This window comes from Mesoplodon mirus, assembly GCF_964341445.2.
Source record: "Mesoplodon mirus genome assembly, chromosome: 3".
In the NCBI taxonomy this organism is placed as follows: Eukaryota; Metazoa; Chordata; class Mammalia; order Artiodactyla; family Ziphiidae; genus Mesoplodon; species Mesoplodon mirus.
In genome coordinates this window covers 146,037,485-146,055,117 of record NC_138978.1, presented here as the reverse complement: position 1 = coordinate 146,055,117, position 17,633 = coordinate 146,037,485, and the positions used below count along the sequence as shown (strand labels likewise).

The window sequence follows — 17,633 nt, the reverse complement described above, 5'->3', positions numbered from 1 at the left end:
GTAGTTTTGTTTTGTTTTGTTTGCCTTATTTGTTTTTCACATGAATTGCTTATATAATAAGACGAGAAAGGGAGGTGGTGTATGATATGAAGAATTTAGGCTTGCTGCTCCCTCTCCCTTCAGTCTTTAATCTGATGCACAAATAACTGTTGAAACCAAGTACCTTTAGGAGTAGCAGCCCATAGGAGGGCAGGAAGCACGCTCTGGGGGTTCAGCTTGCCTCAGTGTGAGGCTGAGGGCCTCAAGTCCTAATAAACTCACACCACCTGCCTTTCCCTGCTTCCTCAAACTCCCACATTGGGAACATTTTGCTGGGAACACCAGTGGCTGGTGGCCTGGGGCAAGACCAGTGCGGCCCCGCCTCTCTGGTTTTCAATTTCCAGGTCTAACGGGCATTTGTGTGTCTGTTCACGGGATATCAGCCCTCCCCCACTGTTAACGTATCTCAGATGTCTACACTTTCTTCAGGGCTGTGACGTATGTGCTGGTGCAGAAAAGGGGGATGTCTTCTGCAGAGGACTCAAGGTCAGGAAGCACACGGCAGCTTGTTCAAGTGGACAGGGCACATCGCTTGTCCAGTCCCAACTCCCCGCCTCTGCTCCTGACTGAACTAGACTACTTCCTCAAGCCGAAATGGAACTTTTCCGGCCCCATCCTTTGAGCTCTCTGGTCTCCCTCAGTCTATCCCTGCAGAGCCTCACAATCATGAGGAAGCTTCTCTCAACAGCCGAGCTAAATCCTTCTCCTCCAATGCACTCATTTCTTCTTACCACCTTCTCAGACCTGGGGGCTCCTCCACTTGATGTGCAGTATGGAATGAAGCAGTGTGACAAAGCTGCTGCCCTTGGGCACTCAGCAGGCTCCATTCCATCCAACCCCCTGCAGGGGATTTCAACCTCGTCAGTCCCTAGTGTCGGAGAGGCACATCTCCAGTTGCCCCTGGCAGTACCTGGCTGCTGCCTCCCCACGTTTTCCCCTCTCTTTGCTTGATCCTCCGTGCCCACTCCCGCTCTGGCCCCATCCAGCTGGCTTGGGCTGTGCTGACTTTGGCACAGGTCTGCAAAATTTCTGTGGCTCCCTGAATCCCTGCCCCTCCACAGAGAGCAGCCAGACTAACATCCTGCTCACAACACAGCCATTCCCCAGGGCCCACTCAGATGATGCAGAGAACCTGAGGCAGATGCAGCAGAGGGTGGTACCCACCACATGACAATCGTTGTGCTTTATAAACATCCCTTATTCAAACCCATTCTCAGTCTTGCCTGAGATTCTGGTCACTGGGCAGGTCCCTATTTCTCTTCCTAAAATGGACACAGTCTCTGCATTTTTATGGCAATTTACGAGTCCCTTCCCACACACTGATTTCACTCAATTCTCACAACAATCCTGTGAGGCAGGCAAGACAGGTTTTAGCCCCATTTTACTGAAGGGGAAGCTAAAGCCCAAAGAGATTACGTGACTTGTTCAAGACCACACATGCAAGGGATGGTAGTAGGATCTGAAGCCAGGTCTTCCAGCTCCTGGTCAGAAGGGGCCCTCTGATAATGGGGGAGCTGATAGGCCTGGGTTCAAACCCTAACCCCACCGCTTATTGGCTATGTGACTTGGGCAAGTTACTTAGCCCCTCTGAGACTCAGCTTCTGCATCTGTAACATGAGGGTGCCGCCCCCCTTACAGTGTTCTCGAGAAGCAAATGAGATAATGGACCTAGGGTATGCAGCAGGCACCCACTTAATGCTAGTCAGAACTGCCCACACCCCATATCCTGCCAAAGGCCTGTCAGAGCTTGGGATCTGTGAAAGCACCCTCACTCTTCTCCTGACACCCAGACCCTCCCTTAGCATTCTGCAAACAGATACACAGATATAAGTAGGACAAAGCAGCTTCCCACAGCCAATTTTTCCTCAAGCCCTAAGCATACAGAACATTCTCACGAGTGGAGCTTTCAGGAACCAGTCTCCTCCCACATGGCCAGCCACCACCAGGCACTTCAACAGCAAGTCCAGTTTCAGACCAAGGCCACAGCGAGAGGCCAGCTGGGCCAGGGCAGGCCCATCCCCTCTGATGCCAGCTCCAGTAGTTGGTGCTGATTTACAGATGTTTTCCTTACCACTTTCATATCATTATTTAATGTTTACATTAAAAGCATTCATTTACTTTCTAATATTCACAGGCCAATTTTTCTTCTACCTCTCATCTCTACACCCAATATAACTGAGTTGGGTGGGAAACAACTCTAAGTTGGCTCTCTCTCCTTTGAGGTATGAGCCCACCTTTCCTGGCTCAGTCTCAGCAAGAATCTGGAGCATCAATCTTGAGAGGCTCAGGGCAGGGACTGGATTTCACTTCTGACTTCCAACTTATAGTCAGGGAAGAAATGGGCAAACTCATTTCTCCGTGTCTTGGGAGTGCAGGAACTAAAGCTACTCATGAGATGGAAGACTGACCAGCACAGAGAAGTTGGTCTGGAGCAGAGGCATGGGCTCCGGAGTTACAAACCACATAATACCCCTTCCCACAACGAGCTTCCCACCTACTTCTGTCTTAGACTTTGGTTTCACTGACATTTTATGAAATGCCACGTGATTCAATCTTAGTTTCAGTGAAGCAAAATAACTCTCACATCAGAGCTACTCTTCAGTTAAGAAAACATATGTGTAGAATAAAAACCTGTAATTAAATCGCCTTTCATTTTTAAGCGGAGGTTACGGATGGGGCAAAAGGTATTAACATCAAAAGAAAAACTTGCAAAGGGCCCTCGACACCCATTCTACAGGCTTTTAGGAGCCTGCGAACACTCAGGAGTTCTGCCCTGATCTGGACAGCCATTCCCGGGCCAGAGCAAGAGCCCTGAGCGAATGAAGGGTTGATTGCTGGCTGACCCTTGGGAGTTCTAGAACAACATACACAGCATACACACACTTACAGGAGTTTAGCCAATCACACCTGGGATCCCTTGGGATGTGAGTTGAGTAGCTTTGACCAATGGGAAAGAATAAATGGCCTCAACCATAACAGACATGCCCCCACAAGAGAAATTACTATGCGTGCTAAGTTTGCCCCCACCCCCCATCATAAACATTCTTTTTGTTGCATCAGCATTTTGGATCTAGTACCTTCTTCAAGCCAAAATTGAAAACAGGAAAACAAAAAACCAGAAAGGTCTGAGAGAACTGGAAAACACTTCAAGTCAGATGGTAAAAGGATACCTTTACCTTGAAAATGGTATTTTCCTCCTCTTGTTGGGGGCTATGCCGGGTGGCATGTTTCCAGGGAATCTGGAAGCGTTTGGAGTCCCTATGTAGCCAGATGAGCCCAGGGTACAGGCCACTATCCACTTGGGCCACCAACCAGGGCTTCAGCCGAACTCAGCGGGGGTGGAGAGCCATGATCTGGGTTGGGGGGAGGGGGAAGAAATGGGGAGAGGAGAATTAGGCCAGCCCCTGGGAAAAGTTCCCAGCCACTGTTCCCATATGATAGAGCTACAGTTCCATTAGATTACAGCAAAGAAACTAAATATGGGAATAAACTGTGCCAGGTGGGGAAGAAAAGAAAACAGGTTAAAAGGTTCTTTTGATTCTTATTCCAAAGCCATTTATTTTTCATGCTCTAGCCAAATCAGACTTATCACGTAAGTAGATCACATTTCTTCTATTTAAATCCTGAGGCAGAAAAATAAAGAGATGATGTCATCCCTGCTGGAAAACAGTCCTTCCGCAAGTACCAAGGGAAGAGAAGAGAAACTGCTCTTTTCAATCTCATCTCGGGAGAAGGAAGAAAAAAGTTACGGAAATAGCAGGTATATAGGCAAGAACTTGAAGCATGCTCTCTTTTTAGACAACTAAGGTGAATGGGAATATTTTAGTAAGAAATGACACCATCGTGATGAGAGAGAAGTAGGGGAGGGATGGTCCCTGGTTCCAAAGTCCTCACACAGATGAGCAGGCAGTGTATCCACAGGGATCTGAGAGCTGGGCCTCAAGTCAGTTTTCCTTTCTCTGGGCCACCCAAAGTTTCTGCACCAAAAAAAAAAAAAAAATGCGGGGTGTGGGGGTCTGAGCTGGTTATCCCCACGACAATCCAGTGTCTAGGAGAAGGCTTGGGAGCACTGGAGACAAAGTGTAAGAACCCTGCCCTGTATCTGAGTCTGGTAAAGCTAAGATGCCCTAGAATGATCAAATACCACAGTTCCTAACCCTATAGAGTACTAAAACCAGTCATAAGACAAGCTCTGTACTGCTGGGACAGCCTCCTCACCTGGGTCTGTTTACCTCCCCACAGAGGCTGAATTGAACTGATTGGTTGCTGGAGCCAGCCTGGGTAAAGTCTGCAATTGATTCTCATAAAGGGCATGGCGTAGCAGATAACATTGGTGGCAGCGGCCAGCACTCACAGCGGGGAAACAAAGGCCTGCCCAGATTGGGTGCCTAAAGGAAAAAGCAGTTACCGGAGAAGTGTTTGCCTGGGGTGTCGTGTTTAGATTGTTTGGCGTTCTCATTTCTCTTTGTTTTTACTTCGGGTGAGAAAGACAGGCCTGCAAAAGGATGTTCATTCAACAAATAATTGTCTGTCAGCTACTGTGTGACAAGGGCGACATTAGTTACTAAACACAATGTTCTCATCAGACTCCCTGAAGAAATCCACATTGGAATTGCTCAAACATCCACTGACCTGAGAAAAGGAAGATAAATAAGTCACCTTCCCACCCAGAAAGATTCCCACCTGGATCGCGGTTCAGAACCCAAACCAGCTGAGTCAGCCGAAGGCTCCCCCGAAGGCTCCCCCTCGGAGGAACTTAGCTTAAGGGGTGGGTCCTAAGGCCACTTCTCTCCCCAGCCAGGCTCCCAACAAATGGGAAAACTCAAACCCAGCTCGGTCACTGGCACTTTAAGAGCAAGGCAGGACCTGCTCTCACCTGAGCCTTCTGACCCAATTACCAAGTCCTGCAACTGAAACCTTCCCCCCTGGGAGCAGCTCACAGTGGGTAGGTGAGGTAGCACTCGGTACTCAAGTGCCCCCCACCCCCATGTTCTTGGCCTCGGTGTAGGTTGCTCTGTAGGACTGCAAAGTCAAGCTATCAAACCATGGAGAACATTTACCTTATAAGGAGGAGGGAATGCATATTCTCCCCAGGGCAAGTTCTAGCCTTCTCTTCCTCAGTCCTGGCCTGCAGGAAGGGGGATGGGGTAAGGGAAGAACAAAGAGAACAGGGAAATGGGCAGCAAACTGGTCCACCTAGTGAGGGGCTTTCGAGAATTTCTGTTGCAATATTGGTCAGTCTTGTGTCGAGGCCTGGCAGACACGTGAAATCCACCTCTTGACAGATCATGGGCTTTGAAGAAAAGGGCTTATCCTAGTTGATCCACAGCACATCAAAAAAAATTAAGGCAACCAGGCCAACGCAAGGAACTGCACAGAGTGATGGGGAGGGAGAGGCAGCCACCCTTAGAGGCCGATGACTAAGATCTAGAGCCCTGTGTTCTCAGCATTCTCCCAAGATGGCAGTACACAGGAGCAACGCTGCCCCAGCCTCCTCCTCCTCTATGCCCCACCTCCATCACAGCTAACCCTCTCCACCTTCTGAAAGTCCACCGAGATCTCCTCCACCTGCCACCCAGCACCTAAGACTATAAGAACAGGCAGAGAGGCAAACTTTGGAAGCAACCAAGATCACAGAGAAAAATATCTAATTAGACATTCATAGGTTGCAATAGCAAGTAGCCATTAACATCGAGGCATCTGAAGAATTTTTACTGGATCTGGGAAAATGTTTAAATATGTACTTAAGGGGGAAAAAGGCATCATACAATATTGACTGTATAGTAGTATCTCCATCTTGTAACAGGACGCGCACTTGTGTACATAAGCACAGAGAATTTTTGAAAGGGAAACAAATAATACATCGATGCGACAAGAAGTTCTTAGTGGTTACCTGGTGATAGGACTGTGGGTGAATTTTATACGTGCCTAAGTACTTCTATATACGATTCACATTTTCCTACAATGCCGTGTGTCGATTCACAACTTAAAAACAAAACACTACATGTAGTATTCTTTTTAACCACAGGAAGCGGAGACATTTCTTGGTCACTGGGAGATATAAAAGATGATGGCCTTCAGCTAATGAAACCATGGTAACAACAATCCTCTACCTACATAGGCTTAACAGTTTTTTCATGCGCTTTTGTTTAACGTGTCTGATTTCATCCTCATAATGAAATGATCATCCCCATTGTTATCATCCTCATTTTACAGCTGGGTTAACTGAGGCACAGCAAAGTGTTTTATCTGGGGCCTGGACCCAACACTGCTCAGTCAGAGTGTGCTGTACCATATCCTGCCACTGCACCCAGCCTTCTAAGTCCCTCCCTTCTTCTATACACCAAGAAAGTAAATGAAAGACATCAACAAAGATCCAAGCAGCATGGAGGGCCAACGAAGTGGTTAGGGAGGAGACTGCATGACACCCACCCTTAAACACACCTAAACCAGAGTTCTCTTTCAGAACACTCTCACCACCCAAATCCCATGCCCACAGAACAAGCTTAGCCTAGTTTAACTCAGCTCTGGCATCTCTAGCTGCCATCACAGCCAAATTCAAGGCCTGTGTCTCCAACAGGTATTCAACTAGCCAAAGAACAAAGATTTAACCCATCCACTCCCCTCATACTGGGCACTGAGCAGGGACACTATCAACCTCCCCAAGGCATAAACCACCCAATCTCACACCCCCATTCCAGGGAACAGGTCCCCTACAAACACCTGTACTGCCATCTCTGCAGCCCCTGCCCAGACTAGTTTCCAGGAACACGGCCACCCCAAAGCCAAGATTCAGTCGTCAATGGTTTTGCTCAGAGTAAAACACACACCCTCATTTCTTGCAGACAGGCCTCCGGAGTGGTCCTGCTTTTTCCCTTCCTCCTGGAGAGACCTGAAATGCAATCTTCCAAGTTCCCCAGTCTTTCCTCCGTTTAGTTTAGCCCCGTTCAGGGGTAAATTCTGGGCCTCGAGCCATAATGCCCACACCCTGCCTCTCTGCTTGATTGAAGTTGGCAGCTGGAGAGGGAGCTACAGGGCAGAGGTGCTGCTCTCACCCAGGAGACAAACATCGAAAACTACTCTCCTGGGTCGGCATCAGCCTTCACCAACCCCTACTCAAACGCCTTCTTCCTCTCCCTTCCCTGGCTTCCACTTCTGACATCCAGCAAGAGAGCAGGGCTGGGGTAGGGATGACCCCTTTACCACACAGCAGGCTCCCTGTAAACAGTGGCACCCTGGGCCTGCTTTCCAGTCAGGCCTGGAAGACTTTCCCCACTTCTCTATACCAGCCCTCCAGCCCTTTCAGGCGAAGAGGGCCTCACCCCCAGAGCAACCACGCCCGGCGCCGCCCTCGCCAGCACGTAGCTTCGCTACTTGGAAATTCACGGGTGTCTCTCAGGCCCAGGGCAGGGGCCTGACTGTGCTAAACAAATCCCAGGAGAGGAAACAAACTGGCTAAACTTACTGGCCGGCCCGACGCGCAATTTCCCAAAACACCCACCAAGATCAAGCGCCGGCCGGCCTGGGAAATCCCCTCTTCGGGATCCAGGGGCCTGCGGAGCGGTGCGCTGGGAGGATCAGCGTGGTGGAGGAGCCTTAGCGCTCCCCGACGGCTGGTGGGTAGGGGCCCGAGAGCGTCACACTCCAGTTGGGCGGGAGGGAAAGGGAGTCGACAGAAGTAGGGGGTCGGTAAGGGCCCAGCGCCCCCCCGGGCTAGGACCGCCCGAAAGCTACCTGAAGCAGAGCGATGGGCACCCAGCCCTACAGGCTATCCCCAAACAAACAGATGTCCTTAAGCAAGCTTTCCTCACCCCCACAAACTCTGGAGGGGACGCTTCTTCACCGGCGGGCGTGTCCTCCCTCCCTCAAGCGAGGATCCAGACGTTGGCGTCCCCACCTTTCTTCAATCCGGCTGCCAGAAGCGAACGTCCCTCCGAACCAAGTCCCCAGTTAGGATCACCCGTCGCCACTGCTCTCCTCGGCCGCTTGGGCAAGCAACACCTGGCTCTGCGCAGGTAGGGACTGCAGGCTCCGCTCCCGGTCCCACACCGGCCCTCACCTTCCCCGCCCAGGTGAGCCAAGCTCACGTCAGCGCCTCGCCTCGGGACGCCGCGGACCCATCTGCCGTCCGGCCACGCCTCCCAGGTGTGGCCACGCCCCCCCGCGTTCAGGATTGGCGGGTTGCGAGAAATATGATACTCCGTGTTCCTGGGCAGCCCAGCACCCCACCAGCCCCTTCCCCACCGCCCTCCCCCGCTTCTAATCCGGGCTGAGAAAATTCCGGGACTGGGGTCTAGACCTGACCCCTTGGGGCTAGTGGTCTTCTGAACTGGAAGCGACTGGGAGGAAAAATAAGTCGAAAAGACTTAGATCTAAGTCGAGAAGGTGCCTCCCTTCCTTCATGCCCCATAATCCCCCTGCGATGTGGAGACAGTTAACTACAAATAAGGATTTAGAGATTCTGTGTTGGCCCTAATACCTGTGGGCCTGTATAAGTGGAGTGGGGTATGGGGAAGGGAGGGACTCGGGACACTTGGTCCCTTCTGAGGGAAGACCCGTGGCTTACAGGGCAGGAATTCTGCCTTCACTCTGCCTTTTACCCCTATGACCCCGAGTGAGTTGCTTAGCTGCTCAGTTTCAGTTTCCTCATCTAGTCAATGAGAATAATAGTCCTGCCTTTTCCAAATACTATCAGGTAATGATTAAAAGCATGGCCTCTGGAGCCAACTACTGAGATTCAAATCCAACTCCACCAGTTACTACAGACTTGGGCAAGTTTTTTAAGCTGTCTGGGCCTCAGTTTCTTATCTGTAGAAGGAGGTAAATAATAGTACCCACCTCAAAGGCGTGTTGTGGGCATTCAAAAAATTACTTCATATAAAGTGCTTGGAACAGTATTTGGCACTTTCCAAGTGCAGTATAAATACCATTTTTATTGGTGTGAGGATAAAAAGTACCATATTGGCGTTGCCTCATGGAAGAAACAGACATCTACTGTTACCTGAAATCCAAGGCCCGTATGTCCCTTAACAGGTACTTGATAAAAGTTCTCTCACCTTTCCCACTGCAGAGAACTCCGGTCCACGTAAAGTGCATGCTTACGGTGAGCTGAGTACTAGCACATGAGATGTGGAAGCACTAGGCTGTCACAGGTAAGAAGGGGCATAAGCAGGGTACTTAGGTTTTGGAGTTTAAAGCAATGTGTGGGAGACCATGATGGAGTAGTGTTATGACTGAATTGTGTCCCCCCCAAATTCAGATGTTGAGGTCCTATAACCTGCAGGATCTCAGAATGAGATCGTGCTTGGAGATAAAGTCTTCACGGAGGTAAGCAAGTTGAAATGCAGTCATTAGAGTGCGCCCTAATCAAATACAACTTGTGTCATTCTAAAAAAAAAAGGAAATTTGGACACAGAGACAGATAGGCATTGAGGGAAGATGTGAAGAGACGCAGGGAGAAGACAGCCATCTTCAAGCCAAGGAGAGAAGCCTGGGACAGATCCTTTCCTCACTCAAAGTCCTCAGCAGGAACCAACGTTACAGACACCTTGATTTTGGACTTCTAGCCTCCAGAACTGTAAGACAATAAATTTCTGTTGTTTAAGCCAGCCAGTCTGTGCTACTTTTTTGCAGTAGCCCTAGTAAACTAATACAGATGGGTTGGAGAGCTCCAGATTTGGTAATACTGTGGACTTGATTCCTAGTCCCAATTCAGCCTGGGGACATAGCTAGCAAAGGCCTGGGAATGCAGCAAGGCCCAGATCCTGACTCAGGCAGCCTCTGTCTCAGTCACTGCTTGTGGCCACTCTTCCCTTCACTTAGGGGAAGAGAAGGGCTATCTCGTCAGCACAGCCAGCCTATTACTGCTGATGAGCTCACCGGACAAGCCATATTTTCCATCAGGCCCAGGGCTGGGCTCCTGAGACCAAGCAAACAGTCCACTGCAGGTGTGTGTGATGGAGGAAGACCACCAGGAGAGTGTCATTTGAGGGGAGCCAAAAGCCCAATGGCATACGAGTATGAGTGCACACACAGACATTCACTTTTCCAGTAGCTGAAATTACCATAACTAAGGTGATTTCTTAGTGATCTTCTTTGGAAGACACATTTTTTTTTCTTCTGCTCTGTGTGGCTTGTGGGATCTTAGTTCCCTGACCAGGGGTTGAACCCCGGGGCCACAACAGTGAAAGCTCCAAATCCTAACCACTGGACCACCAGGGAATTCCCTGGAAGACACAGAGTTTAGAATCAGAAAATTCGAGCTGGGAGGGCCCTTCAAATCCTCTAGTCTAGGGATGAAACTGGCTTAGAGATGTTTGTTTGACCCACACGTTTTTTGGTTTTTTACTTTTTAAAAAATTTTTTGGCTACATTGGGTCTTCGTTGCCGCGCGTGGGCTTTCTCTAGTTGCGGCAAGCGGGGGCTACTCTTCGTTGCGGTGAATGGGCTTCTCATTGCGGTGGCTTCTCTTGTCACAGAGCACGGGCTCTAGGTGCATGGGCTTCAGTAGTTGCAGCACACAGGCTCAGTAGTTGCAGCATGCGGGCTCAGTTGTTGTGGTGCACGGGCTTAGTTGCTCCACGGCATGTGGGATCTTCCCGGACCAGGGCTCGAACCTGTGTCCCCTGCATTGGCAGGAGGATTCTCAACCACTGTGCCACGAGGGAAGTCCCCCACACAGTTTTTTAAACATTGGGAGATTTCACATAAACATCCAGGTCCTTAGCATCTCTTGAAGAGTCAAATGCTCTGGACAGCCTAGGTCAGCATTTCCAACAGGCAGCAGCTGCCCATTTAGAGGGAGTCTACAGGTAGCAGTCAGGACAACCCCATCATATTGGATTCACTCATTTACTTTAATTTCCCGATTCTGTAGGCATATGAGTTTGCAACCTCTAGTCCAAATATCCCTTTTTTAAAGGTGAGAAAACTGAGGCCCAAGGAGGTCAAGTCATTTGCTTAAGGTCACATAGCAAATTAGCTACAAAGCCAAGACTAGAACCCAAGCCCAGAGCTCTTCCCACTTGGACCCTGTTCAGCACCCCAGCCAGACTCTATTCTGACTGTGCTGCACTGGTCGTTAATTTTTTTTTTTTTAAGTTACCCATGCATCTAGACACTGTCGATATTATGGTGAACAACTCCTGTGTCACCCTACTGAAGAATCAGTGAAAGGGAATAAAGCAGGAGGAATTAAGGTAGAGATCAGGAGGAAACTCCTGGCTCTTCAAATGATGAGAGCTGGCAATAGGCTACCCTGAAGTCTCCTTTGCTTGAGACATACCTCATCTGCTTGGTCTGAGGAATAAGAACATCTTGTGAGTCTCTGCAAGGGCTCTAGAGGAATCAGTTCTTCTATGTTCTCAAAAGAGCTGTCACGGGATTCAGACTTCCCCAGTGTGGCTTGAGCCTGCAGTGTTCCCAGCATTTTGCCCTCCGTCCCTGCTCAGGTGAGGCATTACTGAGTCACTTGTGAGTCTGAGTTTCAGGCAGTGGGATGTACGTTTGAGCACAGAGGCCGTGATTCATAACTACAGGGAATCAGGGAATTTCCCTCTCTGGCTCCCAGGCAACTCTTACCTGGTGAGGAGGGGTCTTTTTCACCACCCTGTGGCTTTGGTCTCTGCAATATCAAACATAGGGCAATAAAGCCCAAAGCCCATATGTGACCCAAATCCCACCCTCTTCTTGGCAGAGTAGAGGGCATGGCAACTGGAACCTTTCCCAATGGCTCGGTACAGTGGAGAGTGTTCCTGGAATCAGTGACAGCAAATAATCTCAGAGACTGGGCTGCACGTCACTGGAGCTCCTGAAGAAGGGGTAGGGACTTCAAGCTAAACAATCCAATTCTGTGCTCTCTCAGAGGAACTCAGACCCCAGCCAGCCTCTGGAAGGCAATTCTGGAACCCACCAGGTCTACCCCAAGTCCTTTCTGGGCCCTGGCTTATCTCTGGCTCCATCAAGTGTTTCAAGGTACTGGGGCCACTGATGGGCCTAACACATTGCCTGAACAACAACCTAAATTGTAGTGCACATTACTGTTGCCCCTTCCTCTGTCCCCTTACCCTCCATAGACTGCATCCCAGAATGCAATCCAAATCCTAGAATCACTGAGCTTTCTGCAACGGAAGCTGCAACAGAAATCCATAAATGAATCTATCTCACTTTCCAACCCAGACAATGAAGCAGACTTTGGCTTGGGACTTTAGGAGAATTCTCCGCTAACGTGTTCAGAATTACTTGTTTCTGACTCTCTTCTTATCCTTGGACCAAGCTGAGCACTGGTAAGTGTTCTCAGAGAAGCAGCTTTCTTTATTCCAAACTTGGATCTGTATAAGAGGAGGAGGAGGAAAAAGAAGGCTCAGTAACTCCCTTGGAAGTACGCTGCCCACCTGGGGCCCTCCCTCCAAACTTCTTCCCTTCAGCACCAATCTAACAGTCCACTTCCATCTCCCCTGGCAAAGAAAGTTGTCAGTGGACCTGCAGATAAAAGAGCCAAACAAGAAGTTACAAGTACCATGAACGTGAGGGTTCATAGTCCTGATTTCAAATATGTTTCCCTGTTGGGACAGAGCAGTGTCCTGATTTTGACTTTGGTCAGCACCAAACTACCTATCCTTTGATTATCTATGGCTATGATATGAGATCGTGGATATGAAAGCTCTCTGAAATTGGACAAGTGCTGTGTGGATGGGAGGGCTTCTCACTGCTATTATCTGCTTTTTGTTTCCTCCTGTAAATCATTCTCTCCAGGCCTTAGTCAAGTCCTTGAGGGCAGCAAGGCACAGGCCAGACAGGAACTCCTGTAAGTCAGGAGCTCCTGGCACAGGGCTAGGGGCAGGGTGATCTCCACGAGCAATGGAGAATGTGTTGACTTCAGAAAAGTGAGTTATCTGGGGATACAGGATCATTGGGGGTCAGTGAGACGAAAAACTGGACTTCTGTTCAGTAAGACTGATTGACCAAATGTGTTTTATCGTGTCTCCCTCCCCAGGCCATTCCAGTAAAATGACAATGAAGGAATAAAAAAAAAAAAAAGATTTTAACCCACAAGGTTAAGAGAGGACAAAAGCACAGGTGGGGAGATAAGATGGATGAAAGATTTCAACAGGAAATATTAGGAGATGAAATATTATGTTAACAAAAATAAGGAGTGGGGAGGGCTGATATTTTGATTATAAAACTTTCAGTACTATTTAATTTTTAAAGCAGATATATATAAAATTTAAGAAAAATATTATTATAAGTATTTTTTTTTTAAAGAAAGGAGCAAGAGCACCTGGGACTCAGGAGAGACCTGGGTGTCAGATCTTTCTTTGGTACTTGGTGACAGCAGAGCTTGTCACCGTCTCTGTCTGAGCCTGAGCCCCTTTATCTGAAGGAGCTGAACAAATGCCACAATCACCTTCTAGTTCTAACAATTCCTAGTTCTACAAGTAACTTATAGAGGCAGCACTGACGTCCTCAGAAAAACAATGTGTGCTTTGGAATTAGTCAAAAGTTGTCTCAGATTTCCCCTCTTTCAATTCCTAGCTGTGTGAGCTGGCTGGGCCTCAGTTTACTCAACTCATGCATGAGGATACTGCCTATTTCTCAGGACTAACAGAAGGATTCAATGAAATAAGTAAAGCAACAAATAAGTGAAGCAGCAAATGTATGTTTTCTCAACTGCTGCACCTCCCATATTTAGGCAAGGATCTGGCACAGTTCTGGTCACCAGGCATTGGTTTAATTAAAACCTGAAGAGTTCAGAAATGAGTTACTGTATTATTTATTCTTGGGGTAGGGAGAATGTGAAGCACCTCATTTCTGTTGATTGTATTAGGGGCAAGGTCCAAGTGTGGATATCAGAGCCTAGTGAGTAATTCCTTTGAGGAGAGGTAGCTAACTAAAGGGTAGACAAGGGAGGGCATGAATGAGAGGTTCTTTGACCAAGTACCCTCCATCCCTCCACCCCTCCACTGTGGGAACTTTCTCTTAACAGTGTCCACATACACAACCTCAACCTAGATTAGCCTCCTATTCCATTACCTATCGTTCTGCAGAAAAGGTAAAGATGGTGTCCACAGGGATTTCCTCTCTCTTGAGTGGCTCTGGACTGGCACACTGATTTTCCACACTATGGGCTGCCTTCCACACTAACTTCTCCACATCACTTAAAACTTTGGTTGCATAGCATTCAAACAGGTCATTCGATCTGGATGCTGCTCCTAGACACCTACAGCTCGACCCCCCTCCTCAATTCCCACAGTCTGAATCCCAATTTGTCTGAGTTGAACTGAGGCCTACAAGGTGACTACATGCCATGGAAGGTTAACCCAATCCAGGAAGAAAGGGAAGATGTACATACAGATATAAGAGTTCAGTGTTGATCTCGTGTAAGCCCTGACCACGAGCGCATCCGAGTCAAGATCAAAAAGGATTTATATCTTTTCTAAGACAGACCCAAACCAGAGCCCTGGGTCCATCCCACATGAGACACAAGCATCATTCCTTCATTCATCCTTCAGTAAATATTTATTCAGCGCCTCTTATATGCCAGACAAAATCCCTGCCCTCATGAAACTTACTGCCTCCTACTGTTTTCTTTTATTCCTACTGAAGCCCTCTGTTTAAACCTTCCCATGTGTATCCTTCTACTATTGTGGCCCCATCCTATCCCCTACCCTAATCTATCCTAAGCCCCTTTGTGAGCTCTGATCGGTTTACTCTTCTGGTCAAAAACATTCTGTGATTTCCCAATGTTTATTGAATCAAGAAACTTGATTCACTCATCCAACAAATGTTTATTGCATGTCTACCATGGGTCAGGCTCTGTTCTAGGTGCTGGGGATACAGCAGTGAGCATGACAAACAGATAAAAACTTCTGCTCTTAGAGTGCTTATATTCTAGTGGGGGAGATAGACGATAACCAAGATAAACAAGTACGTTAAGTAAAGCATGTTAGTTGGTGATAAGTTCTAAGAGCAATAAGGCAACAGGTCAGGAAGTGGAGGGGGCGAGGGAGAAGTAAAATTTTAGATAGACTAACCAGCAAGAAGAAGACATCTAAGTAAAGATCTAAGAAAATGAAGGAGGGAACCCTGGGGATAGCAGAGGGAATATGGGTCCAGAAAGAGAGGCTGGCAAGTGCAAAGGCCCTGAGGTAAGAGCACACTTTGAAGGATGAGCAGGGAGGTCAGAATGAGGCCCAGTGTCTGGCAGAATGAGGAGAGAGGGGAGACGGCTGGGATGTGAGATCTGAGATCTAACAGCTGCAGCTTTTACTCTGATAGAGATAGGGGGCCCCTAGGGGTTTTGAGCAGAAAAGTGACGTGGGGCGACTTGTTCTGCAGGATCACTCTGGCTGCTGTGTTTAAAATAAAGAGAAAGGAGAAAATGGCCAAGCAGGGAGATGAGCTGGAAGGCCCCTTGCTGGCCCTCTTCTGTTTGTCCAATCACATCTCTTACTATTCTGCTACCCTGTAGCCCTAACAGACTCTTCTTCCCTGAACACACTTGGCAGTGGCTGACCTATCATCCTTGATGAACTGGCCTCCACTTCGAATAATAATAACAACTGGAATAATAGCTGCTACTTATCCAGCATCAATAATTCCATTCAATTTTTTTAAAAAGTATTGTCTAATTTCACTTACAGACATTATTTCATTTAATGTTTATATTTTGTCCCCACTTATTTGGAAAGCTGAGGCTTTTTACAAGTTGCCACCAATTGGAAGGTCCCTGGGCCCAACCATAAGATAAAGAACACTTGATTCCCTTTTGGTCTCAAGTGGACCATTTGCATCTTTATGGGTCTCCAGACCATGTGACCCTCTGGGCATTTCCTCACAGGAAGCCTGCACAAAGGGAGAGGGAGGTGTTTAGGATGACCCTTAAATGTCAATATTAATTATCTGGAGAGAAAAACAGAAACAAAGGACATTTTAGGCAAAGAAAATAGCACTGCACAGGTTCAGAGGTACCACATGGGAGGGTCAGGAAACTGCAGTTTACTGGTGTGTAGCATTTATAGGGATGCATTAGGCAGGAAACAGATCTGGAAGGCCTTGAATGGAATGTCATATCAAAGAGCTAGACTTTCTCCTATTTACAGTGAGGGAACATTGCAGGGTTTTAGGTAAACAAACATGTAAACAAAAATATTGTTTAAGCTTTAACAAGGTAAGAGTGTCCGGGAATGTTGAGGACTGTGTCTACTTGGGAAGCATGCATTCCTTGTAAAGGAAGCAGCCAGAGTTCTGGCTGATGGTTGCTGTACAGAAAGACAGGCCCAGTTTTGCCACTGGGAAATCTAGATTTTTATATAAAATCTTCCAATTTTTTATATGTTTGCAACAAGTTTTTAAAAAATTTTGATTACGTATAAAATTTCAATTGTATATAAAACCCCGCATAGGAGCTGCCCTCTGGGGGCTTCTGCCTGGAGTATAAGTAAGCTCCAGGAGGACAGGGACTTTGTCTTATTTCCACTGTGTTCTCAGTGCTTGCCACAGAGCCGGGCACACAGTAGGTGTTCATACATGTTTGCTAAATGTATATGTATGTGTTAGTTATTAGTATTCGTATTGTACGCTTGAGGAAACTGAGGCTCATGGAGGACAATAGATGACACGGGAAGTGGCCACACTCAGGTTCAAGTTCAAATCTCTGAACTTGGAAATAGACAAAATGTCTTGCAAGAAAGATGGATTGGGCTTCCCTGGTGGCACAGTGGTTGAGAGTCCGCCTGCTGATGCAGGGGACACGGGTTCGTGCCCCGGTCTGGGAGGATACCACATGCTGTGGAGCGGCTGGTTCCGTGAGCCATGGCCGCTGAGCCTGTGCGTCCAGAGCCTGTGCTCCGCAACGGGATAGGCCACAACAGTGAGAGGCCTGTGTAGCGCCAAAAAGAAAAAAAAAAAAAAAAAAAAAAGAAAGATGGATTAAGGTAGACTAAGAGTAGAAGAGTAGAAACAGCTCTTCGTCAGACCCTTACACCACCCCCATCCCCTATCCAGGATGTGGGGACAGCTCAGAAGGCCTGTGTGTGGCTCCACTTGCTTTTAACTCCCCTGGGAAAGTTCTGATCCCGTTCTCTGGGACTGTTTTCCCTCTCTTATCTCACTCAGACCTAGGAATCAGAGATGAGGCAGCCCACTCACCACCTGTCCCTCCCCAGCACAGTGACATCTGTAAGACGTTGAGTTGCTAGCAGTAGCAGTTTCTTCTGGGTCTTTCAAATCCAAACAAGGACCCACCAGATCTTGCTGTCCAGGATCCTGGATGACTAAATCCCTAGGGGTACCAGGTAGCTACCAGGCTTTTTCTGATCTAGTTCACTCTTTTACAAACATTATTAGCAGAGCTGCTCATGGCTGCTGCATACATAGAAATGAAAGGAGGGGGGCTGTACAGCAGAAACTAACACAACATTGTGAAGCAACTCTACTCCAATAAAAATTAATTTAAAAACAAGAAAGAAAGGAAAGGAGGTGGGAAAACAATAGAGCCAGTGAAGGGGGATTTGGGAAATAGAATATCAGTGTTTGAGGCTTCTAAAATCAGAGTCAGGATTTCTGCTAAGATCTACTCAGTTGCCATAAAATCA

At 47.9% G+C, this 17,633-nt stretch overlaps 1 protein-coding gene across 1 annotated transcript in view; it reads left to right on the top strand.

The window, feature by feature from the left end:
- The window catches only part of LOC309799867 (U3 small nucleolar RNA-associated protein 25 homolog), a 351,890-nt gene that overhangs the window by 292,352 nt on the left and 41,905 nt on the right, over window positions 1-17,633 (top strand). The gene's annotated exons all lie outside the window — the stretch shown is intronic.